This window comes from Hypanus sabinus, chromosome 5, assembly GCF_030144855.1.
Source record: "Hypanus sabinus isolate sHypSab1 chromosome 5, sHypSab1.hap1, whole genome shotgun sequence".
Lineage (NCBI taxonomy): Eukaryota > Metazoa > Chordata > Chondrichthyes > Myliobatiformes > Dasyatidae > Hypanus > Hypanus sabinus.
In genome coordinates, this window is record NC_082710.1 from 171148725 (window position 1) to 171159692 (window position 10968).

Consider the following 10968-nt stretch of genomic DNA (forward strand, 5'->3'; position numbering starts at 1 on the left):
TTCAAAGTCTACCATTCAGGCTCCACATTTAACCATATAACAATTTACTCTGTCATAATTCTGACACAAGTACAGTTACCAGTTAAAATGTTCAAAGTAAACTTACTATCAAAGTACATGTATGCCACAATGTACTAACCTGAGAGTCATTTTACTGCAGGCATTCACAGTAAATACAAAGAATCAACGAAAGACCGCACGCAAAAGGACAAATAAAATGTGCAAAAGACAATAAACTGAGCAAAAAGAATGGTAAAAAAGTGAAGATAGACAGACAGACAACAATCATCAAGAACATGAGGGGAAGAGTGCTTAAAAGCAAGTCCACATGTTGTGGGAAGAGTTGATGTGAGCAAAGTTATTCCCCGCTGGTTAAAGAGCCTGATGGGTGAGGGGTAATTTCTGTTCCTGAAGCTAGTGGTAGAATTTGAGGGTCCTACACCTCCTTCCTGATGGCAGCAGCGAGAAAAAAGCGTGACCTAGATGGAGGGGGCTTTCCTGCGACCATGCTCCTTGTAAATATACTCAATGATAGGTTGAGATTTACCTATGATAGACTGGGCTGTTTCCACCACATTTTGTAGGCTTTTCCATTCAAGGGCATCGGTGTTCCCATGCCAGGCCATGATGCAACCACTCAGTATACCTTCCACCAAACACTTAGAGAAGTTTGTCAAAGTTTTAGATGACGCACCAATGCTGCGCAAACTTCTAAGAAAGTAGAGGTGTTGCTATGCCTTCTTTGTAATAGCATTTAGATGCTGGATCCAGGACAGATCCTCTAAAACGATAACACTGAGGAATTTAAAGTTGTTGACCTGCTCCACCTCTGATGCCCTGATGAGGACTGGACTATGGACTAACGAGTTCCTCCTCCTGTAGTCAATAATCAGCTCTTCGGTTTCCTGACGTTGAGTAACAGGCTGCTGTTATGACACTGTTCAGCCAGATTTTTAATCTCCCTCCTATATGCTGATTCTTCACCATGTTTGATTCAGCCCACAAAAGTGGTGTTGTCAGCAAACTTAAATATGGCACTTGAGCTGCACTTGGACTCTCAGTCGTAACTGTAAAGGAAATACAGCGGGACTAAGCACACAACCTGCAGTGCACCTGTGCTGATGAGGATTGTGGAGGAGATGTTGCCGCCAATCTGAACTGGCTGGGCTCTGCAAGTTCCATCTTTCTGCCTATTACTTACAATGCAGCTCCTGTAAAAGTCAAACATCTCTCAGCTTTCAGGGTATTCGATTGAGCCACCTAGAACACTAATGAGACCAAATATAATCACAGGAGGCAGTCTGGGGTAAAGTTTTCTGACCCGCAGAATAAATTCTTCTTCATTTCCCTCATTCAGAAAGTAAGTCCTTTAAATCTTAAACCATAGCCCTTCCAGACTGAAAGCAGGAAATGCTGGAGACACTCAGAAAGTCAGGCAGCATCTGTGATCTGTGTTGCTTCATATCTAGGACTCTCCCTCAGAACTGGGAAAGGGAAAAACAGGTTTGCTTGCAACAGCAGAGAAATGGGGAACAAGATGGATGCAACGAAAGGAATCCTTTCTGACAGGGTTTCATGTGGGTTAATTGGAGCAGTATTGTGTAAGCAGACTGGGATGCTAGGCGTACAATGGCCCTGCAGCCTGCATTGACTAGCGGTGCAGCGTTAAACTGAAAAGCAGCATCCATCATCGATGATCTCCACCACCCAGGCCATGCTCTTTTCTCGCTGCTGTCATCAGGTGCAAGGCCTTTGGACTCGCAACACCAGGTACAAGAACAATTACTAACCCTCAACCATCAGGCTCTTGGAAAGAGGATAACTACACTCAACTGTTGAGATGTTCCCACAATCAATGATCTCACTTTAAATTCTTTATCTTGTTATTTCATGCTCTCATTATTTACTGCTATTTATTTATATTTGCATTTGCCCAATTTGTTGTCTTCTATGCTCTTGCTCTTTCATTGATCCTGTCTACAGTTATTTTTCTACAGATTTGCTGAGTGTGCTTGCAAGAAAAAGAGTATCAGGGTTGTATGTGGTGACATATATGTGCTCTGATAAAAAATTTCACTTTGAAATGAACTGAACACTACTGGTTTGATGGTTGATATTCTATATGTTGTTCACTTTTGCTGTTTGCTCATTTTGGGTTTTTTTTTAATGCATTGGGTGTTCGAAATTTTCTTGAGCGTGTTTCTTTGTTCCATGGCTGCCTGTAGGACAAACATCGGAATTGGATTCTGCATACATACTTTGATAATAAATATACTTTGAATCTTTAAATATTGTATCAGTAACTTATTATATGTAGATGGTAGCAATGCTGCTGGAATGCCATAAGAGTAAGCAACATCTCAGCAATAATCCTGCCAAGACCCTTGTTTCAAGAAGATGACCTTTTTTCTTTAATTCCATGAATATAATCCCATGAAGAGGAACTTACTATGAAGATACCATTTCCACCTCTGAATTGTATCATTTCTCATCCGTCAACCCCAATATCCTGGGAATCAGCAGTCAACACTCATGTTGCAACGAGCTTGCTCAAGCACCAGACACCAGATGAGTCCATGGCCAGATCAGACATGAACTTATTTAATGATGGAGAAGGATCAATGGGCTAGATGGCCTATTCCTGCTCCTATTTCTTATGTTCTTATCTGCAGTTATTCACGTCATCAGCTTTCGACACATGGTGATTCAATCATTCGCCTGAATGTTCTGAGAGTCTCTGCCTTCATCAGCTCCTAGAGCAGTCCAGTTCATTTTTCAGCTCGTCGAAAATAACCTTCGAATCCATTTCCCTTACCCTAACCTGTGCTATAGGCACCTCTGGGAAAATCATTTACGTCTATGCACTTCATAAATTTGCATATCTCAATCAAGTCCCACCACCCCAGCGGTACCTGCTCCAACGTATTAAGTCTCTGCTTATAGATGATAAGTACATCACCTCTACACTGTTCCAACACGATTAATCACTCCTAATGTATAGCAACCTGACTTACGCACAATTCTCCAACTATGACCTAAACAAAGCTGCACCATAACCTCCCTGTGCTTATATCCAATGCATGGACTAATGAAGACAAGTAGCACGTTAGTTGGAGACGCAAGAGACTGCAGATGCTACTATCTGGAATAACAAACAAACTACTGGAGGAACTCAGCAGGTCGAGCAATATCTGTGGGGGAAGTAACTGCTCATTTAAGTGGTCAGTTGCCTTCACAGATCCTTGGACATATGCATCAACATACCACTGTTTTTCTGCTTTTATAGTGAATTACCTTAAGTTTCTCTGACCTGAATTCCATTTGCCACCACCCTGGCCATTTTACCTTGTGTAAATGAAGACCATCCCCTCAATAGCAACCACACCAACAATCATCTACACTCACATCCAGATCATCAACTCACATAGTAACAGCAAGTGTCATGGGTTTCCACTGTCAACCACCATTTACTGCCTCCCTTCACCGACATAATTTTAGAAAACATTTGCCAGCTTGAACTGTTTCCAGGGCATCTTACTCTCTTACCAGTCTCAGGTCAAAGGTCTAGCCATAACCATAACATAAACTATATCCTGGCATTGAATGCAAACTTTCTTGATACAAGCTTATTTATTTGGAGATACAACATGGTAACAGGCCCTTCTGGCCCAATGAGCCTGTGATGCCCAATTCCACCTATGTGACCAATTAAACTACTAAGCCATACATCCTTGGAATGTGGAAAGCAACAGGAGCAAACCTACATGATCACAGAGAGATTGTACAAACTCCAGTGGCAAGAATAGAAACCCAATTGCAGGCGCTGTAACGGGGTTGTGTTAATTACTACATTTTCTGACCTTGTTCTTGCAAGTTAATTTGAATTATTCTGGGTAGCCCCTCCTGTTCATTGGTTGCTTAGTTATTTTCCAAGCTGTTGTTGAAGAGAATTTGCAATGTTACCCAGCAGAAATGGTCCAAAGCAGCACTGATTTTACACCCTGCCTTATATTACTCTCCTTTAAAACAATTTCAGTCCTTAAGTTAAACGTAAGCAAAATTGTTACTCCCACCCTAGCCATTAGTCACCCGATTAGTCATTATAATTTAGGTTAGGTTTAAATCATGCCAATTACATTCTGTAACTCAAAAAACAAAACAAAATCAGCAATGATTGAATGGCGGGGTAGACTCCATGGGTTGAATGGTCTAACTGTGCTCCTGTCTTATGGACAAACATCACTGATACTGGAAAATTGTAAACTTGGTGAAGAAAGAACTTGGTGTGCCTAAAACTTATTTGCCTTACAACATCAAGATATACTCACTACAGCTAGTGTTGTTGAGTGGCACATTTAACAGTGCAAAGGTCCAGCTACTGCAATGACTCTGCCGAGGAAAAACCAGTGTCAGGTCCTGCCACCAGTAGACACTCCAAGGCTGGGTCCTGTGTAAAGGCTGATTTATACTTGTGTGTACAGGCTATGCCAGAACCCTGATTTACACTTCTGTGTCGCTCTACAACAGAGCGAGCATGTGCTGGTGTGCGCCAAAATGCTGGTTGGTGGTGGGGTTTCTATGCCACTGTGTTGCTTCTTCGTGAGAGACATGGACGAGGAAATGCATTTCAAACATTTTTGTATGTCGGCAGGTAGATTTGACGATTTGGTTCATCTATTTCGTATCGGTGTACACACAGCCTACAGATTGTCAGAGAAGAAATAACCAGAAATGCGCGGGAGGAAATGCGATGCTACCAAGCAGACCAATCACAGTTGTTGCGGTCTGTGTCGCCATGACACGCGAGGAACTTTTCCGGAGAGGTGCATATCACCCTACTGTGTAGGGTACAGCGTAGGTACCGCGTAAAGTACACGATATCTATGGCGTAGATGCGACGCCCAAGTATAAATCAGCCTTAACAGCCTAACACTTCATGGATGTATTTTTTTTAAGGAGGCATTGATGCATTGTAAGAGATTGCTTTGAAGTAATGGTACAGTGAATATAGTGAAAAACTGATTTACTATATTTATTATGAACAAAATAATTTTTAAAATACCAAAAACACAAGAGCACCTTTGTAATTCTGAATTCGGACCTTAGGAGCAGAATTAGGCCATTCAGACCATTGAGTCTGCTCCATCAGTCACTTATGGCTGATCCCGGATTCAATTCAACCCTATATACTTGCCTTCTCGCCATATCCTTTAATGCCCTGACCAATCAGGACGCAATCAACTTCTGCCTTACAAAAACGCATGGACTTGACCTCCACCACAGTCTGTGGCAGAACATTCCACAGATTTACTACTCTCTGGCTAAAAAATAACTCCTTAATTCTGTTTTAAAGGGATGCCCCTCATTTTGAGGCTGTGCCCTCTAGTTCTGGATGCCCTCACCACAGGAAATATCCTCTCCACATCCACCCTAACTAGTCCTTTCAACACGTGGTGGGTTTCAATTAGATTCCCCCCCATATTCTTCTAAATCGAGTTCAGACTGAAATTTGAGAGGGAAAAAAATTAAATCCAATGTGTCAGTATTTCAGTGGAATAAAATTACAATGGCATGAGGGGGGAACTGACCGAAGGTGACTGGAAAGGGACATTTGTAGGAAACACGGCAGACCAGCAATGGCTGCAGCTTCTGTGAAAAACGAGGGAAGTGCAAGACAGATGTATTCCAAATAAACAGAGATTTTCAGATGGAAGGAAGACACTACCGTGGCTGACAAGTGAAGTCAGAGTCAAAGTAAAAGCAAAGGGAGGGTATACAAGGAAGCCAGAGCTGGTGGGAAGATAGAGGACTGGGGAGCTTTTAAAAACTTGCAGAAGGAAACTAAGAAGGTCATTTGGAAGGAAAAGATGAACTATGAGAGGAAGCTGGCAATTAATATCAAAGATACTATAAGCTTTTTTAAGTGTATAAAGGGTAAAAGAGAGTTGAAGGTAGATATAGAACCAAGAGAAAATGATGCTGGAGATACTGTAATGAGAGACACACAGAGATGGCAGAGGAACTGAATGCGTATTTTCCATCAATGTTCACAGTGGAAGACACCTGCAGTATACCGGATATTCAAGAGTGTCAGGGAAAAGAAGTATGTGCAGTGAAAATTATGACTGAGAAGGTGCTTAGGAAGCTTATTTGTCTGAGGGTGGATAGATCTCCTGGACCTGATGGAATGCACCCTTGAGTTGAGGAAAGTAGTTGGAGAGATTGTGGAGGCATTAATGATGACCTTTCGAGAATCGATATTCTGGCATTGTACTGGATGACCGGAAAATTGCAAATGTTACTGCGCTATTTAAGAAGGGTGGGAGGCAGCAGAAAGGAAACTACAGACCTGTTAGTCTGACATCAGTGGTTGGAAAGTTGTTGGAATTGATTGTTAAGGGATGAGATTACAAAGTACCTGGAGGCACATGACAAAATAGGCCAAAGCCAGCATGGTTTCCTGAAAGGCAAATCCTGCCTGACAAACCTACTGCAATTCTTTGAAGAAATTACAAGCAGGGTAGACAGAGGAGATGCAGTAGATGTGGTGTACAGGTGCTCCTCCCCCCCCCCACCACTTTACAAAGGTAGAGCATTCCTATGAATCCTTTAAGCCGAAATGACGTAAAGCAAAGAAACATTAATTCACATGGGAAAAGTTTTTGTAAAAGTGAAAATCCTTTTTGTAATGCGAAAATAGGTTACTAATGTAGGTCTTTTGTAAAAGCAAAGCGGCGTAAAGCGAACATTCACAAAGCGGGGAACACCTGTGCTTGGAATTTCAGAAGGCCTTTGACAAAGTGCCACACATGAGGCTGCTGAATAAGATAAGAACTACAGGGAAGTTACTAGCGTGGGTGGAGCATTGGCTGGTCTGCAGAAAACAGAGAGTGCGGGAAAAAGGGATCCTGTTCTAGCTGGCTGCCAGTTACCAGTGGAGTTTCACTAGGGTCGGTGCTGGGTCCGCTGCTTTTTACGATGTAAGTCATTGATTTGGACTACTGTATTACCGGATTTGTGGCTAAATTTGCTGATGAAACAAAGATAGGTGGAGAAGCGGGTAGTGCTGAGGAAACAGAGTGTCTGCAGAGATTTAGACTATTTAGGGATATGGGCAAAGTGGCAAATGAAATATAATATTGGAAAGTGTATGGATATGCACTTTGGTTTGGTGGAAGAAATAAACAGGCAGACTATTATTTAGATGGGGATAGAATTCAAAATGCAGAGATGCAAAGACTTGGAAGTCCTTGTGCAAGATACCCTAAAGGTTCACCACCAGTTTGAGTCAGTTATGAAGAAGGCAAATGCAACATTAGTATTCATTTCCAGTGGTATAGAATAAAAGAGCAGGGATGTGATGTTGAGGCTGTATAAGGCACTCATGAGACCACACTATGTGCAATTTTGGGCTCCTTATTTTAAAAAGGATATACTGACATCGGAGAGGGTTCAGAGAAGATTCATGAGAATGATTCCAGGAATGAAAGGGTTACCATATGAGGAACGTCTGGGAGCTCTTGGGCTGTATTCCCTGGAGTTCAGGATCTCATAGAAATATTCCAAATGTTAAAAGGCCTGAACAAATTAGATATGGCAAAGTTATTTCTCATGGTAGGGGATTCTAGGACAAGAGGGCACAACTTCAGGATTGAAGGATGTCCTTTTAGAACTGAGATGCAGAGAAATTAAAGGGTATAGGGTGAAAGCAGGAGAATGGGGATGACTGAAGAACTGGATTAGCCCATGACTGAATGGCAGAGCAGACTCGATGGGCTGAATGACCTACTTCTGCCCTATATCTTATAGTCTAATTACAGTGAGCACAGATCAAAGCTGCCAAACACTCCTCATATGTTAACCCCTACATTACCAGAATCATTCTTGTACACCTCCTCTGGACTCTTCTCCAGTGACAACACATCCTTTGAGATATGGGGCCCAAAACTGTTGGCAATACTCCCAAGTGCAGCCCAACTAGTGTCTTATAAAGGCTGAGCATTATCTCCTTGCTTTTGTATTCTATTCCCCTTGAAATAAATGCCAACATTGCATTTGCCTTCTTTACCACAAACTCAACATGCGAATTAACCATCTGGAAATCCTACACGAGGACTCCCAAGTCCCTCTGCACCTCTGATGTTTGAACCTTCTCCTCATTAAGATAATAGTCTGCACAACTATTCCTTTTACTAAAATGCATTTTCATACATTTCACAATACTGTATCCATCTTCTACCTTTTGGCCCATTCTTCCAATTTGTCTACACGCTGTTGCAATCACATTGCTTCCTCAACACTATCTACCCCTCCACCTATCTTCGTACTATCTGCAAACTTTGCCACAAAGCCATCAATTCCATTATCCAAATCATTAACAGGCAACGTGAAAAGTAGTGGTCCCAATACCGACCCCTGAAGAATACCACCAGTCATCGGCAGCCAACCAGAAAAGGTCACTTTTATTCCCACTCACTGCCTCCTGCCTGTCAGCCATTCCGCTGTCTATGCCAGTATCTTTCCTGTAATGTCATAGGAGTTTATCTTGTTAACCAGCCTCATGTATGGCACCTTATCAAACGTCTTCTGAAAATCCAAGTAAATGATATTCACTGCCGAAGAGCCTTAGCCCAAAATGTTGACTACTCATTTCCACAGATACTGCCTGGCCCTCTGAGTTTCTCCAGCATTTTGAGTGTGTTGTTTGGATTTCTAGCATCTGCATACTTCCTCTTGTTTGTGACATCCACTGCCTCTCCTTTGTCCACCCCGCTTGTTACTTCCTCAAATAACTCAAAGGTTTGCCAGAGAAGATGTCCCTTTACAGACTTTGCGTTATTAGTCTCCAAGTACCCCGAAACCTCATCCTTAATAGACTCAAACACCTTCCCAACCACTGAGGTTAGGCTAACTGGCCTATAATTTCCTTTCCTTTGTCTTCCTCCCTTCTTAAAATATGGAGTGACATTTGCAATCTTCCAGCCCTCTGGGACCAAGACAGAATCAAATGATTCATGAAAGATCATAAGCAAAGCATCCGTTATCTCTTCAGCAAACTCTCTCAGGATTCTGGAATGTAGTCCATCTGGTCCAGGGGACTTATCCACCTTAAGACCTTTGAGCTTGCCTAGCACTTTTTCCTTTGTAATAGCAATGCCTCTCACTCCTGCTCACTGACACTCATGGACCTCTGAAACACAACCAGCGTCTTATAGTATGCATTAAGTTCACCTGCCATTTCTTTGTCCCCCATTACTACCTCATCAGCATCATCTTCCAGCAGTCCAATATTAACTCTCACCTTCCTTTTACTCTTTACACAACTGAAAACACTTTTGGTATCCTGCATTATATTATTGGCCAGTCAGTCCTCAAATTTCATCCTTTCCCTGCTCCTTCTTAAAGCTTTTTAGTTGTCTTTTATCGGATTTTAAAAAGCTTCCCACTCTCTTTTGCTACCTTATATGCCCTTTCCTTGGCTTCTACGTAATCCTTAACTTCCTTTGTCAGCAACAGTTGCTGACAAACAGTTGTCAGCATCCGAGTTGTCAGCTCTCTCGGCAGAACCTCAGAGATTAAGGAATGTGTTTGACCATATGGTATAGAGGTGACTGATAATACCAATGAAGGACCACAGTATCTACCATAGGTGGGTCAGGAAGCATTTTAAAGATCAGGGGGAGGGATAGGTAGGTTGTGATGTAGTGTCCCCTTAAGTATTTACAGAGAGTGAAAAACTGGCGCCCCACTCAACTTGAAGGATTAAAAAATATTTTCTCATTATTAAGATCAGAAAATCACAGTACGAACACCCCAATTATCCATAATTATGACAATAACGAGCCAACCACCAAAGGCACTGAGAAACACCAGTTCGAACACTATAGCGCCTCACCCCCATCACAAAGCTCTCGATTATCACAATACCTTAGTGCAGCTTCTTTAATTAACACCCCTCCGTACCCTCAATGGTCACATTTCCCGGCCCCCTCCCGCTCCAGCTCCCTTAATCTCCTCCCCACGATCACTTGTACCCCACTCCCCTTGCGTCGTCCCCCACCCCTTTCTCCGCCTATCCCCGTAGCCCCGCGTCCTTACCCTCTCCATCCTCCCCCCCGACCCCAATTGCTTCCCCGATCCCGTTGTGCGCGCGCGCACTCACCTTCAGTCCTCTCCCTTCCACCGCCTATCTCCTGCCTCACCCTCTCCGCCTGACTTTTACTCCTTCCGTCGGCTGCCCGTTTCTGCTGGCCCTGCTGCGCACCGCTCTCCCCGCTCCGACACTTGCGGGCCGAGGCCGGACCGCTCCTTCTCTCCGCGTCGGACCGCGCAGCTGCCTCTGCACCTGCGCCTGCGCACTGCCGCAGCCCCAGGACCCCATGCTGCCTGGAGACAGCGGCTGACCGCGCGGCGCCTGATCAGAGAGCAGCGACAGCATCCACCCTCCTAAGTCCTGATCTCATCAGCAACTAGTTTTTCCTCATCAGTGCCACATCTACCCCAGCAATTATTCTCCACATGTAGCCAATCTCTCTCTCTCTGTTCATACAGACAGCCAGTCTTCACCCCCCGCCCCCAACAGCGCTTTGTTTAGCAGAGGCAAACCTCCTCCAGCAGATATTTCCCCCAACAGCAGCAGCTAGTCCCTCTTCCACCCCTTTCTCCTACCCTCCTCCGCCCCACCACCAAACACACACACTAATAGCAAGATTCTCCCCACAGCAGTGGCAGGTCTCTTCCCCCAACACTTGTTCCATAAGAGACAGGAGCAAAATTTATTGCAGTTTCGCCCATGGAGTCTGCTCCGCCATTTAATCGTGGCTGATCCAATTTTCCTCTCAGCCCCAATTTCCTGCCTTCTCCCAGTATCCTTTCATGCTCTGGTTTATCAATAAACAACCTCTACCTTAAATATGCATATGGAATTGGCCTTCACAGCTGTCTGTGGCAAAGAATTCCATTGATTCA

At 43.5% G+C, this 10968-nt stretch overlaps 1 protein-coding gene across 7 annotated transcripts in view; it reads right to left on the minus strand.

Moving 5' to 3' along the window:
• LOC132394578 (large proline-rich protein BAG6-like) overlaps positions 1-10355 on the minus strand; it is a 113867-nt gene extending 103512 nt beyond the window's left edge. For all 7 annotated transcript variants that reach the window (XM_059970889.1, XM_059970890.1, XM_059970888.1 and 4 more), the window contains exon 1: positions 10163-10355. The gene's annotated coding sequence lies outside the window, so the exon portion shown is untranslated. The remainder of the gene's footprint in view (positions 1-10162) is intronic.
• Between the last annotated feature and the right edge of the window lie 613 nt (positions 10356-10968).